The sequence below is a fragment of the Papaver somniferum genome, chromosome 3, assembly GCF_003573695.1.
Source record: "Papaver somniferum cultivar HN1 chromosome 3, ASM357369v1, whole genome shotgun sequence".
NCBI classification, from domain to species: Eukaryota; Viridiplantae; Streptophyta; class Magnoliopsida; order Ranunculales; family Papaveraceae; genus Papaver; species Papaver somniferum.
Genome location: NC_039360.1, coordinates 198,105,177 through 198,118,440, shown reverse-complemented (window position 1 = coordinate 198,118,440; position 13,264 = coordinate 198,105,177). Strand labels below are relative to the sequence as shown.

The window sequence follows — 13,264 nt, the reverse complement described above, 5'->3', positions numbered from 1 at the left end:
CGGTTTTCAAATCAAGTTCGCATACCTTAAATCATTAAAGTTCCAGGGACTTTAGTTCGCAAAGAAACCTGAGTTCATGAGTATGAGTTGTCATACTTACCGATTTAAGAACCTAACCACGTGTTTGCAAACTGAGCATGTGAACCACAATTCCAGACTTTGCCTAGTCTTTTCGTTCGCAAATACTATTCTCAAACCACGGTTTCAGACCTATCATAGGAAAACCCGTTTGCAAACACAGTTCGCAAACAAAAGTTCCTGACCTGAACTAGTACTTCATAGTTCGCATACTAAGTACGCATACTGTGTTGTATCCAGACATTGGTAGTAATTCTAAAACTCTCTTTTAATCGTTGAAACATCCTTAGAAGACAACAATGGTAATCTTACACATACCACTAGCTTCAATTAATTCTCAAGTTATTAATTGATCAGTACGAAACTTCCCAAGTTAACATCAAATGATTGTCTTTCATAAATCATATAAGATGTTCAAGGTAATTTTCACATGATCGTCTTGACTCAATATTTAGTTTCCAACAAATAAATTGTTTACAACTAAACTTGTCAAGTATATGATGAAGCTTCCTAAGCTTTAAACTTGTATTTCGAGAAATATATAAACGAGATAAACTCGAATCGAAATTTCAAATGTGTATAACACAAAGTCTATATAGTTATACGACTTAGTCTCATTAGAATATAGAATTGAATAGACTTCTAAGTGATAGATAAGTTTTAGTATCCACATACCTTTTATCGACGAAGTTCCTCCAAGCTCTTTAGTAGATCATCGTCTTCAATTGGTGAACACCGTGAAGTCTAAAGATCAACTACACACTTCTATCCTAATCCGAGACATATCTATAAGTAGACTATCAATCAAGTATATAGTTTTGATCAACTGAACTTGAAAAACAAGCTTGAGATAGCAACGCTTGCGAGTTCGACCGAGCAGTGCTCTAACAATCTCCCCCTTTGTCAATTTTATTGACAAAACTATCAATATATGGATTACAAAATAAAAAAAAACTTTATAGATTCTGATCCATCATGCTTGATTTCCTTGGCTCTTCAACTTCCTTGAATTCTTCTTTGCTTCAAGTTTTCCATCGATTTTGAACGTGTTCAACTCCGCATCATTGTTGTTGAAGATCCGTAGCAATAACAATACAAAAACAAATGTTCTCAGTCATTGTTATTCAGTGTCGTAGTATTATTATATAGAATCAAACTCCAATTGCATGACAACTTTGAAATAATACTATGGTGATATGTATCACTCCCCCTTAGTCAATACTTCCATCTTTTGCACAATAGGTATAACCTATAGAATGGAATCGAAACCCCTTACATAATGATCTGTAAACCATATGTATATGGTGTGAACTACTAATTAATTCTCCCACTTTGTGTCAATATAAATTGGAAAAGGTACGAAAACTATGGGATCATAATGAGTTCACAAAAGATAATTCATGACTAACAAGAAACATATCAACTTTCTTTCGATGATTTCACATAGTCGAAACTTAGTGTATTCATCAAGAAGTTTATTAAGATACAAGTTAACCCCTTCAAATTCCACAACCGCTATGGCAATTCAGCACATGTTCACTTAAGAAGTCTTCCCCATTTGATGTCATTCTCAAGAGAACAACATGAGCGACCTTACTTTTACAAGAAAAGAAGGATTTCTTTGGACATTAACAAATCACGTGGATTTGTATCTAGTAAACTTCGAGTAAATTAACCACAAGAAGATTTTTTTGATTAATTTTGTCGGAAATCACTCAACATAAGATAACTTACAGAGTAAATACAGTACTTTCACATAAAAGTGGATCAGGGAAAGATCAATACTGTGAAATTTCTCAAAAAGTTCATTCTATCTTTTATCAATATATGCATAAAGACATAATAGACTTAACTTTTGAGTATACATGAGATAATAGAACAAATCACGAGCGTAAAGTCACATATATCTCATAAGACATTTGCAATACATAAAACCAATGAGATTAATACTGAAAGGTCATCTTCCAAAAATTTAGAAATTTAAATAAATGAATCTAAAACCATTGCAAGATGAAAAACGTTGGAAATAGCTATGTGTAATTGCTATACCAAACCCTAGTTATCCTTCTTGAACATAAGAATAAATTCTCAAAAAGAAGTTTCCTAGACATTATTTAAAATCAACACAAAACGATATAAGCATTTTTGGAATCTTCACAGGTTTTGAGATCTTTGAGCTTGTGATTAACAACATTTACTGCAACTTCGAAGAAGATATCCTTGTTGAGAAAATATTTAACATGTGATTTCATGGGAACAAGTTCAGAAGTAACCTTTTTTAACTCAGTTCGTAGCACATCAAGACCTTTCATAGTATCAACAAGCTGCAGCTTTGCTTCCTCAAAGTATTTTAAGAAAATCATGAACAACTTCAGCAGAAACCATCTCTTCATGCTCTACATCTTGATGAGTATATGCATAAAAGCATGAGACATCTGGATAGTCTTCGGAGTTTTAAGATTTGATAATGTCATCTTCCACTAATGTTCTTTTCTTCTTCCCCTTGGAACCGTAATCCTTTCATAAAATCGCAAGTACGAGAAGGAAAAGGCATTCTTGATAAAACAAAAATAACCTACGGGGAGAGAACTCAACTCAATAGGATAGGTATGGTTTCACATGGAATATATTTTTAGGGTTTTAGAGTTTGTTCGTGACATGCCACAAACGGGTACCCGTATGAACATCAAACTTAACCCACGAGATTTTAAATGGTTGTAGATGGCTTTATAGAGCACAAAATAGATACTGAAATGACCAATTTTCATGGCATATTAGATACACAAGAAATTTGTGAAGTGAAACAATTGTCACACATCTTAGCTCAATAAATCAATATTCTCCAGAGAAAAGAAAAAATTTAGAGCACAAGAGTAATACAAAAATATTTGTACCAGTCTAAGTATGCAAAACCTTTAATTGCCTTCTCAATATTCCAAAGTTGACTGTATCAATAGTCAAGTCATAAGAGTTTGAAAAGAGACAAGATTAGCTCATCTGGACAGAAACTGATTGCCATCAAAAGCATACCTGATTATTGGCATATCTTACTCAACATGATTTTTCTGAGTAAGATTCCAAGTGATTAATTAACACAAGATGAGCATTATGCTCATCAAATGGATAATGCTTATGTTTAAACCATTTTTTAACTCTTATTCTTGGGAGATTCCCTTTTTGGTGTGAAAAATCATCATTGAACTTACTATCATCAAATTATGAGACTAAGTTGAACCCTTACCTGAAGAAGTTTGTCTGGTGGAATTTGAAAGCCTGTCAATAAGATATTTATATCATGCAATTATTAGATTTAGATTGTCTCCCGTAGCTCTATTGTGATTAGCTTCTTCTGGTACCTTTTTCATACCTTGAAAATCATTCTGAACCTCAATTTGGGAAGGATTCTTTAGAGAACTTCCTTGACCGATTTGTGTTAAAACTACTATTACAGGTTCGAACATTAAAAGAGCAAATTGAACTGATCTTCCTGGAAGGTTTCCCGGGGTGAGTCATAAAACCGATTGGTTTAGACATACGAACATCAGTTATACCTTTGATTATTAAATCTAAGGTGTGTTGGAGTCGACCAGTATAATTATCATCCAACCTTAATTTGCACTTCCGTCGAACATGTCCCACTGTGTCACAATAGAAAGACACCTTCTGATCACCAGAGTGATTAAAGCGAGTAGGTTCAATATAATCGTTAGAAGTTTTCTTCCTTCCATGAGATGCAGTATTTCCTTGATTATAGGAAGTTATAAGCACATCTTTAGCAATAGGAAGAGTTTTCATTTTAGCTTCTGAAACCGGTTTTGTTAGAGAAACATGATTACAGGTAGTCACATTTTCTAACAACTCAGATTTGTCAGAGGAAATTGGTATAGTGGACTCTTCAGAACAAACCTTGCACTGAATAAAGGATTTACTCAATATGCGTTTGATTTCTAAGTCATTCTCCTCAAGTTTGGCCTCGAGTAAAGTTCTTGATAAACTTACTTCGGCTTTTTCTTCACGAAGAATCTTTAATTGAGATTCACGATCATTAACCATACCAATAAGCATGTTGACTTTATGTTCCAGTATTAACTTCAGTGGACTGAATTCTAACTTGTCTTAGAATCACTGCACTTTGTTTGGATGCTTCTCTTTCTACTTCAGAGTCAGACTCGTCATATGAACTTAACCAACAAAATTGTGTTTCCGATTTTACCTTTGATAATAATGATTATTATTCACCTAATTTCGATGACGAAGTTAGAATTAAAAACACTACATGTTTAGAAAAGGTTCAACCATCTCCAACTATCATGATGATGAGGATAATGTTGTAGGAATTTAAAATATGGAGTCATAATGACGAGGACATTGTTATCCCAATTGAGCTTCATGATAATAATGTTTTTTCCAGTTCAAGTCCTAGGAATGTTGATAATTATTCACCCATTCAAAAGGAAAAGGATTTAACTAGATATACCATTGTTTTAGACGGTGTAGTATATCCTTGTAATTATGAAGCTGATGACGGTTGTTGATGGTGGATTTTCGACAAAGGCTAAAATCATAAAATCATGATCTTGCATATTTCTGACACGACTTCGGACATGTATGTGAAACTCATATTTTAGGATTCGTGAAAGCTCATTTCACAATCTCTGACTAAGTGTACACCCTCTCAAAGCATTCATGAATATGTGATCTTTAAAGCCTCTCAACTAAGCTTTGAATACTTCGCATATTTCATCAACACTTCTGTATAGAATCGATTGTGATTGGACGGCTCATAGACATATTGCATGCTAGTATAGTGCGTTAACGTTTTCGGGATGTCTCAATGTTCCCTGACTATACAAAATTAATATTCATAACGAGTATGATGTCTCTAACATATCATACCTCGAGTCTCGAATAAACATAACGCTCCTAGACATATTGCATGTTAGTATAAAGCCATTCACAGATTAATTCTAACGCAACATTCATCAATCGAATTCTTAGAAAATAATCTATTTCATCTCATTACTCCACTTCATGGATTTTCCCAGCTGAATTCCATGGTTAGTAATAGATATTCATTTTTGGGCATTTAGGACAGTACCGAGTAAGCCCGAGAAAATGGTGCGAGTGTACTTAACAATAATGCACGAACGAGCACCCACATATGCATAAGTGAGCATCCAAATGTATAAACGAGCATTCAAAAATATGGAAGAACGAGGAAACCTACGTAAAATAGGAAAGAAAAATAATAATAAAAAATAAAAGAGAGGCAAGAAAGAGACTGGGCCCACCAGCCGTTCATGCCGCCGTGGCCAGTTCCACGCCTCCCCTTTTATTTTGTATCTTATTTTATTATTTTCCTCATCTCATGAAAACTCCCTTGTTTGAGCAAAACTCCTGGTTTCTCCATATTTCCTCACACGATGAAAAATAAATAATATAAAATAGGGAAGAGCGTGGCACACTGCCCGGTCTCACGCCTTCTTAATTCCTTATTTTATTATTATTTCTTCTCTCATTTCATGAAACTCTCCCGTTTGAGCAAAAAACCTAATTTTTCCATATTTCTCTATTGCTCAAACTACCAAAAATCCAAAAAGTCAAAATGGTCAAATGACCGTCCAGGCTTTTCACGGAAAATATTAAAACATCATTATTTTAGTATTCTTGAAATATTGGTCGCACGAGCAAAGTCCTACTTTCTCATTCAAGCAAAATCAAGAGTTTTAGTCAAGATCAAACTCTTCTTAAAATCCAAAATATTGCTCGAACGCACACCAGAAAATATCAAAATTCTCAGAATTGAGACACAAGCAACATGGTGACACGGGCATGCTACCTTGATCGACCAAGGTCGGTCCTTTGGCTTGCAGAAGCCGGTATCACACCTTTTATGATTTAGACCTAATTAATCTTCTACAGTTCATATAGGGTTCAAACTCTTTCCAAACAACTTGAGATTTGATCAATTGACTATCAGTTGGTCCCACAACCACCAAGGGCCGGTTTCATACCCCTTGTTCGGTCCCTTCTCTTCACCATAATTAGGTTTTACCACCTAATGCTCGAACGAGCACTATTTTTTAATAATGATTAAACGAGCATTTAATCATCTTTCACCAACTGTCTACAAAGGACTTTGGTGCATGCTCATTCGAGCACCTGGGTATTACATGGTCGTCTCGTCATCTCATGTAGCCTTTTCCTGTCTCACTCATGGTTGATTTTCAGTAAATTATTCATTGATCAACAATCGGTCAAAATTAGAGTTTCAAACCAAATGCTCTGTAAAGCATAATTCTGAGCAGGTTCAAACACCAATGATTTTATGTTGATTCAACAATCGACATTTTAATTAATTATACAATATTCGGTCCAGCTAATCGTATTTTTAATTAATATTTTATTTGGTCCTACTACTAATAATTCGTTAATCGAGCAATATTTGCACAAACGAGCAATATTTGCTTAAACTATTTGCTTTGTTCATGTATCAATACTAAATTGCTTAAGTTAGCAAATTACACAATCAACTGGGTTCAAAACTCACTTCTAGCAATATTGATTCTACTATCAATATTTAATTGCTCAACCAAGCAATATTCCTCATATTGATTCAACTATCAACATTCGAGAATTCCACTATCCAACTTTTAGTATTTCATCGGTTCATCAACCAATATTTGGTTCGTCAATCGACCATTATAATCTTTCTTCTTCGACAACTCATGACGCAGACAAGTGCTCAACAACATTTCCTGTTAACAATTCCATGATTGATAAATCTCAATGAACGCTCGTCGATTTAAGTTATCAAAACATCATTATTACCTCAACTGGTGAAATGATGTATCATAATCCATCAAGACTCAACGTTTGTGCATTATTCCACCTCAACGGGTAAACTTATATTTATCAAGACTCAACGTCTTTCCATTGTTCTGTCTCAGCAGATACCTTATGCACAATCCATGAGTCTCAGAGCATACCACAATCTTTTTTTATGCTCGAGTCATCAAGGCTAAGACTCATTGTCTAGTCAAGTCAACAACTGACTAATTAAATACACGTCTGCCTTGCAGACTCCACATTCATGAAACATCAATCATGTCACATGGGGGGATATTCACTAAGATTTTGGTCTGGCAGCCTACGACATGTGTGTACAGCCACGATGAGAAATGTGAGTAATTCATGCAAGAAGTTGAAGGAGTTATCAAAGTAGTGGATGGACAATCAACCAAGTCTTCGCACGACGTGGAACAGGTTTAACCACGATTTCTGACTTTCCACTCTTTCACTCCAGCAACCGTCATACTTACTGATGTAGTAGGGTAAAAACTGATTCTGCTGAAAATGGTAAATTGGGTGTGCCGCCGAGAAACGAATCTAAACCCTAAAAAAATGTACTGCACATGAGTACTTTAGATTCGAGATATCAATCTGTACAATTATGGCCTAAACCAAGAAATGGTCGTTCCAGTCTTGCTTCGGTCACAAAATGAAGGAGAAAGGTTGATCTTAGGGAGAGAAGCGAAGAAGGTGTTGAGATCAGAATGATGAGCTGTGAAAGTGTGGTTGTTTTATGACTTGTATCAGAATGTGGAACTTGCTTGCGGAACATAAGCTATAAGTTCTTGGTGTTTTCTGAATACTTGTGTTAATAACCCAAAAATGTTGTTGGTTGAAATAGATTGAAAACCTATTATACAAGTCATAGTTGAACACACTGATCTCGTAGGAAGTGGAGGTAGTTAAGTAGTGGAGAAGTGGGATCGTGTAAAATTGGTGAAAACCATGTCCCTGTCATGAAGAGAAGACCGGTCAGCTTTACACCCACTACTCCTTTACTGCTATCAACCGCCCGCCTTTACTGACACCTTCTCATAATGGGCGTGTTGCACGCCGCATGCTGTAAACCTCCAGACCAATACCCTGATGAACATCCCCCAGTTTGTGACATGTTTGGTGTCTCGAGTATTTTCGTGGAAATATGTAGCAAGTTGTTGAGTGGGTCTTGCTTGCAAGACCTAATTATTTTGGGAAAATTTGCTATTTGGTCCTAAGCCCATATACTTAGTTATAATAGGGTCCTTCCAAAAATAAAAGATATCAACAGGTCCATATTTATTTAATATTGTCCAATTACCATGTTACCCTTAGACTTTGGTACGTGCGATAACAAAGAAATGAAAAACAAGTCATCTCTCCAGAAACAACACTCCCGGTCTTCTTCTTCTTAATTTTATTCGTTTTCTTCTCGTTCGTTCTTTGAACATTGTAAACATGGTGATGATTATAGTGCAGATCTAAGATTGAAAATTACTCTTTTCCAATAATAAATCTTCAAACACTACTGAAATCATCAAAACCTATTGGAAAATCACCAAGACCCTAAATTTTAGTGAGAGAGTTACAAAAAACTATTGAGTTGTAATCTAGATTTTCAATTTCAAGCAATAAACAAGAAATTCCACCTAAAAATGGTGACAACAAGAAGAAAAAACAAAAGAACGTTAAAGAATACGTTACAACAGACGATTTTAAAGAATCTCCAGCAGAAAAAATAATTTTACAGTTTGATCGAGTAGTACATATATGATGTACTGGAAAAATATTGGGTTAATTTGTTATATTTTTAGATTCGTCACGTATTTTGACATGGAATTGATTTTTACAATGTGATCTAGCAGTTCATATACGGTGTACTGACTATTTTATCAAATTTTTTGATTTTCATAGATTATCATTTTTTTTGACAATATAATTAATTTTTTCACTGTGATCTAGCATTACATATGTAAGGTACCGAAAAGAAACGGGTCAAACTTTGTGATTTTCATATATTTATCACTAATTTTGACATTTATGTACTGAAAAGATTGGTTTTGTGGTTTTCACAAATCCATCTTATTTTGACATTGTAGTAGATCTAGCAGTACATATATGATGTACCGAAAAAATATCTAAATTTCTTATTTTCATAATATATTCATCGCAAATACATATATGCTATACTGAAACTAAGAATTTATTATTTTTGTTTTTTTTTTTCCGCATAAATTCATCCCTTAATGATCAAAAAAAAAACTATTGTCATTCAATAAAAAAACTAATGACAACAAAACTACTCATAAGAAATCGGGTCTGTATCAAATGCACACATGTAAACATAGACTTGGTACTGCAGTAAAAAAAATTCTTGCATCAAAGATGCACGGGAAATACTTACATTAAAAGGGAAAAAAAGAGTATAACATAGACCTAAATTTAGGTTCAGTTGATTTCATACATTATGGTTCCCTTTTATCACACATACATGAAATGCCAATATACTGTATAACAAAAAAAATGAAAAAAATGGAGAAAATAATAAGATTTTTTTTTATATACAAGTCTTCTGAAATTCTAAACATATTTGACGATATTAATCTTCTAAGTTGCCATCATAGCACTCCATCTTTAAGTACATGTACAACTCAGGTAGGTGTGAAAGCGATAAAAATATGATACAATTATGCAACATTTATGCACTCATTTTTACCGCAGTGCAGCATATATGTACTGAGATTTTTCTGGAGTTTTATGCACTGTGTTTTATAGATGCTTCAACTATGGTACTTCACTGCGTTATAGGGAAATACACCAACTTTAGTGACTTCCTTCTTATCAAGTATCCCATAAGAAATGGATATCTTACACTCGAACTAGCAACGACAATTACTATAGGTTCCAGGCAAAGAAATATATCACCCGATATCAGCATCTCCCTAGATTAGGCTCTACAGGAAGTATTGATAAGTGGTGCACTTGTTCTCAACTTAGGCTACTTGCTTCTTAAGCTTTGAAAGATTCTAATGGACAACGCCACCTCTCGGCACATTCAAAATCACAGCCACTTCTCTCTGAAATCAGTTAGTGCTCATATTAGTCCAAACGCATCAGTAGACACAAAAATCCTTCCAAAACAACCATAAAATTAAATGTCTGTAAACATGAAACAGTCCCATGAAGCTTACGAGTAAAATGATTACAAGAGTTGAGCACCCAAATGTGATAAAGGTGAAACATTCTCACTACGTTAGTTAAACTAAGTTACAAGAGGATACAATGGAAGACTAATGTAGCTGCAAAAGATTTGTAAACAGACATAATATTGGGTTAGCAGCATCACTTTTCCAAATATATCTCTCGGTACATCGAATATACACTCACTCAATTTGAGTACATGTCCGCTGCACTTTATAACAAATCAGCATAAACCAAAACCCAAAGTGATCTACGATTTAATTTGAATTCCATTATCTATACAAATCTAAAAATTATCAAAATGTACTAATATTTTGGTGACAGTCAGAATTTATGCATTTACAATGTCACCTCTCTGCACATTCAAAATCATAGCCGCTACTCCCTGAAATCAGTTAGTGCTCATATTAGTCTAGATTCACCAGCAGACACGGTCTGTAAACATGCAATAGCCCCATGGAGCTCACGAGTACAATGATTATAGAAAAAACACCCAAATTTTATAAAAGTGAAATACTCTCTCTGTGTTGGCTAACCTAAGTGACAAGAGCATACAGTGGCAGACTAATGTAACTGCAAAAGATTTGCAAACATACAAAGATTGAGTTTAGCAACATCACATTTCCAAATGGATCTCTCGGTACGCCAAATATACACTCACTCAATTCGAGTACATATCTGTTGCACTCATTATAAATAAACATATACCAAAAACCAAAGTGAACTACAGTTTGAATTCCACTATCCACACAAAGTCAAGAATGATCAAAATGTACTAGTATTTTGGTGACAGTCACAGTTCAGGCATTTGTAGAAAGTTTAAATCATCTAAGGGAAGTATAAAATACCAAAGTTTAGATAATCTGTTAAAAATACGAATATAATTTCAACCTCTTAGTTCCAAATCGACCTGCCATCCTGCAAAGAAAGATATATACTTCGTTAACAAAATTTCATGTTTGTAACGCTTCCTCGACCCCAGTTAAGAAGTCTTACTCGGTTACCTTGCAGAACGATACATTACATTTAACCAAACCGTATAGCTAAATTATTTACAACTCCCATTAAGCTGCAGTGTGTCGTTTAAGAATACCATTATTTACGCAATAGACAACATATAGACAGGCATGTGAAATATGAATATGCACTCAATTAACATGGTAGAACTGAAATGTACTCAAGCAGATAGAGATGCATCTGCACTCACAAACTCTAACAGAAAGTCATGAAAATATGCACTCAAAACAACAGTACGTCATATATGTACTATTGGATCATACATAGAAATAAACAAAAAACACTATATACATTTGTAGAAATAACTTAGATTTCTTTAGTACCACATATATGCACATTCAGATCATATTCTCAAAAATAAAGTAGGTTTTTGTGAGTACAGCATATATGTACTGAGATAACGTGGTATAAGACCTATGATTCCACATAAATAAAACCACTTCAATTAGGTTTTTGTGACGATAACATATGTACTAAGAAATAACAAATAAGAAGTCCGAGAATCTGAATAAATAAACAGATTAGATAAATTCCATAATAATTGAACTCTATGTATATATATAGTTGCTCCTGGTGCCTTAGCCATAGTGTGGGAACCCATGTACTCATGGGTCAAACTTTTCTAACATCAACACCATAACATACCGAAGAAACTAAAATGAAGCAAGTACTTTCTAGCCAAGTAAAACTAGTAACATCATGTACACATCACACTTCCCTAAGTTAACCAAAATAAAGCATATTATGCACTCAATATACTAGTTCATTCATTTATAGTACACCAAATATGATTTTTTCTGAGTATATCGTTTACGCGCTGCTTTTTTCACAGTGCACCATATATACATTGATTTATCTGGTGTGCAGCGTTTATGCACTGATATTTCTGGAAATATAACAAAATAAAAACAATATTTCCCAGTACGCCATATATGTACTGCTGGATCAATATGAAATAAGTGGCGAATCTATGAATAAAACAAAATCAACGCATATTTTTCGGTATGCCATATATGTATTGTTGGATTAAATAGTCTCAAACAACAAAAAAAGCATTACTTTAAAAAAAAATTGTGTAGAAGTAGTAATCTCACTGAAAGAAAATCTATGAAATCATTGAGAGAACATTAGAATCAACGACAAGTCAAATAAAAAATGCATTACAACACATATATTATAAGATCATACAAATTATTCTCTAATTTTAGTATGAAATCATCAAAAAAAGAAGGAATAACCTATATATACATAGTAAACATAGAGAAAAATACAATACATGACATATGTACTGATGCTTCATACACAAAACCAAAATGAAAACAAACCCAAAACTAATAAAATTAAATTAAAACAAATCATATTTAATATATAAATGAACATCAAACATAATTATCAATCTGGATCTGAACTATTTTCATCAATATTGAAGTAAATAATTAACTAATCAAGCACGAAGATCGTAAACACAACAACGACAACAAAAATGTTGAATTCTTGTTTTAGAAACCCTAGAATCTGAAATTTGAATTTGTTACCATGAATTCAAGATATTTGGACCTCAGATCAAGATGGAATCATGAAGAAACATAAAATAAAGATTAATAAAGAATAAATTAACTTACGATATACAATCAATCAAGCTTGAGTTTGCAAATCACATGAGGTCAATAAAATCTTCGTCGCCAGAGCTCCCACAAAACAGAAAATGTGAGAGAAATGAAAAGAATGTTAGGATCCCGGTTGTTCTAATTTTACATATCAAGGATATTTTTGGTATTCTGCTGAAAGTCACACGTGTGCTAGGATCTGCGGATAAAATCTTTGGTCCAGCATCTTAACTTTCATGAAGAAAAGATCTTTGGTTACCGTTTCTTAATAGATGGACCCGCCATTACATAGGCCCATAATATTAGTACCTATTGGTAATTCCTACATTATTTTGACCAATCACGCGCAAGCTAGGGCGGTCATATTTGAGCAGCTGCCAGGAGCTATCCATGTACATTAAAGATGTGGTGGTCGATCCTATAGGAGAATGATGGCCGGTAGCCATTTTGACATCCTATTGGTTGGATCAAATTAAATCTAAACCGGTTAAATTGGCTAGCCAAGTTGGATGGCTGAGATGATTTGCAGAAGT

The 13,264-nt window shown here is 34.0% G+C and overlaps 1 long non-coding RNA gene across 1 annotated transcript; it reads right to left on the bottom strand.

Moving 5' to 3' along the window:
- Positions 1-9,932: 9,932 nt before the first annotated feature.
- Positions 9,933-12,802, bottom strand: LOC113362019. Its single transcript, XR_003365494.1, has 3 exons — positions 12,747-12,802; positions 10,956-11,025; positions 9,933-9,983 (listed from the first exon to the last, which is right to left on the bottom strand). It is a non-coding gene; the product is annotated as an uncharacterized LOC113362019 (long non-coding RNA).
- Between the last annotated feature and the right edge of the window lie 462 nt (positions 12,803-13,264).